The sequence below is a fragment of the Carlito syrichta genome, unplaced genomic scaffold, assembly GCF_000164805.1.
Source record: "Carlito syrichta isolate Samal-C Ts95f unplaced genomic scaffold, Tarsius_syrichta-2.0.1 Scaffold309041, whole genome shotgun sequence".
Classification (NCBI taxonomy): domain Eukaryota; kingdom Metazoa; phylum Chordata; class Mammalia; order Primates; family Tarsiidae; genus Carlito; species Carlito syrichta.
The window spans coordinates 1,158,711-1,161,566 of NW_007253137.1; the positions used below are offsets into that span (position 1 = coordinate 1,158,711).

The 2,856-nt window shown below is 37.4% G+C and overlaps 1 protein-coding gene across 3 annotated transcripts in view; it reads right to left on the reverse strand.

The window, feature by feature from the left end:
* The window catches only part of FRS2 (fibroblast growth factor receptor substrate 2), a 119,916-nt gene that overhangs the window by 66,299 nt on the left and 50,761 nt on the right, over positions 1–2,856 (reverse strand). The gene's annotated exons all lie outside the window — the stretch shown is intronic.

A 2,856-nucleotide genomic window follows, 5' to 3' on the forward strand; every position in this document is an offset into this window, starting at 1 on the left:
AAAAAAAAAATATATATATATATATATATATATATATATGAATAATCATTTTCCTAACTTAGAAAGTGAGAACTATCTAGGCAAATTTAGATTTACTTCAAAGGAACACTGTCAGGGAGAAGTGATGACAGAGGAAAACAACTATATGCAAGGAGTAGCTTCCAGTGAGGTCATCAATTACCCCAATATGTCAGAAACTAACCTATGTATTCCCACCAGCTTTCTCCCACCTGGAGTTTTTTCACTTGAGGCTCTATCGTCAAGGAGCTCCCCAGCCAGGGTCATTTTAAGTTTAAAAAATTTTAATTATTATCAAAAGGCCATATATATTTCTCATGTAACTCAGTAAAATATCTAAATTACAAAACTATTCAATTCTCTGTTAAAACAGTACATAGTAAGCCTGTGCCCGATTGTCATGGGCTGATACATTCTCTTCCTCTGCCAGATTCCTCTGCAGGTCTGTATTATAGACCTTCTGCTCTCTAAAAAGGCTATCACTTTTTTTCTTTCTTTCTTTCTTTAGTTTGACCATAAAAATAAACTACCACTTTAAAAAAACAACAAAAACCTTTAGGTCAGTCGCAGTGCCTCAAGTCTGTAATGTCAGCACTTTGGAAGACCGAGGTGGGAGGATCGCTTGAGTCAAGGAGTTTGAGACGTTTGAGACCAGCCTGGGTAACAGTGAGAACTTGTCTGTACAAAAATACTTTAAAAAAAAAAAAAAAAGCCGGCTCAGTGGCTCAGCCTATAATCCTGCGCCTTGGGAAGCTGAGGTGAGTGGATTGCCTGAGCCCACGGGTTCGAGACCCGCCTGGGCAACCTGGCGAGACCTCATCTCTACAATAAATCAAAAAATTAGCTGGGCGTGGTAGCATGCACCTGTAGTTCCAGCTACTTGGAAGGCTGAGACAGAAGGATCGCCGGAGCCCAGCAGGTCGAGGCTCCAGTCTGGGTGACAGAGTGAGACTCCAATTCAAAAAAAAAAAAAAATACACACACACACACACACATACACACACACATATTCTTAAAAAGGAATATATATGGCCTTTGATAATAACTAAAATTTTTTTAACTGAAAATGACCCTGGTTGGGAGGCTCCTTGGCTATGGACCCTAAAATGAAAAAAGAAAGTATATGGAAATGTATACTGGCGTTTAATGTATATTCAAAGTATTAAAGTCATAGGGTAAAAACCCTAACTTTTGGCAGTGATTTGTGGAAGAAGAAAAAAAGTCAGGATTTTAGGGTTCATGCTGATTATCATGCTACATCATAACACAGTAGTAGCAACTGTCTTGAGAGTTGAGCAACTTACCCAAGGAACCTATCTTCTGATTCCTACCTGAGTGATAATATTAAGATATCTTCATCTTGTCCTTCAAATAAGCTGAAATATTATTGAATATCATATGGCATTATTCCTGGATTTAAAATTAAAAATAGTAAGTCGAAGGCAGTGACTTCAAAACCCAACTGTTTGTATTCCTTCTCATATAAAGTTTCAATTTATAACAGTTCATAAATAAACTGGACTTATCAATACAGAAAGTCATCAAGGAAACTAAAAACTTTTCATAGTGTCCATACATTCCTTTCTACATAACGTCCAGGATGTGTTATAAAGTAAAATCATTTTTGCCTCTGTGCTAAGGTCTATTTCATTAATCACCAATTATAACATACTGGTTATTTACTGCATGCCCTTGGAACACGTAGCTAAACACCATGAATTTAAATTTATGCCAATTAACATAATTTTTTTTCTGGTCACAATCTGCCTACTTCATAAAAGGATACCATACTCCCCTAGGAAAAAGTTATTTTGCTTTGGTCCTTACACTAAATATAGTGGGAGCTTTCTACTCAGTGGACTAGGAGGAAAAAGTTCACACAAAATGTAACTCTTCTTAAATGAGACATGTCCAAGTCAGCCTTACAAACTAGCCAATGTGTTTTAAAGATACCTAGAAGAAACAACGCTAAAAAGAATGTAAGGCTAGTTCTGAACTACCACCCTGTTATGAAGAGTAATTTATGCTACAAAATAACAGTAACAGCCAAAATCTTCCAAAAACATGGAGCTAACAGACTTCTAACAAAGTAAGGTACAAGAACAAAAAGTACATGAAATCCAAAAGAGAACAGAGAGGATGTGTATAAAGAGACAAAAGACAGTTTACAGCAAGGATGACAAACTCAAGACAAGTACTGCTATTTCTCTTCCTTAAACTGGCAAACATGGGTAACAGATGACAGCTTTGTAGAGTGTGGTGAAGGCCTAAGAAACCTCTAGATTGCTATTACAAAGCAGTGGGAGTTGTCAGAGCAAATAAAACACTGTCATCCCTGGTTTAGACTGACTGAATGAAGGCTGCAAGGAAAACTCATTACGGAGAAAAAGAGTATAAGGAATAACAGTAAGAACAGTAAATATTTACTGAGCCTTTTTTTTTTTTTTTTTACTTTTTTAGGTTACATATATCAATTCACTTAATCCTCAAAACAAACTACATAGCAATTGATGTTATGCCCACTTTATAGATGTAAAAAACCCTGAGATTCACAGAATTTTAAACAACCAACTTGCCAAAGTCATACATATAATAAGTGGTGAAAAGGGGACTCTAACATGGATCTGAGTAGTTTGCCACACCTTTCTTTGTAATGGACATTGGAATTCAACAACTGACCTAACCCTCTATTCATCCCCATGGAAATCTACCAGTGCAGATTTTTTTTCTTTTTTTTGGAGTTGGAGTCTCACTCCATCGCCCAAACTGGAGTGCAGTGACCGCTCCCAGCCACCGCAGCCTCAGCCTGCTGGGCTCCGGCGATCCCTCCGCCTCAGC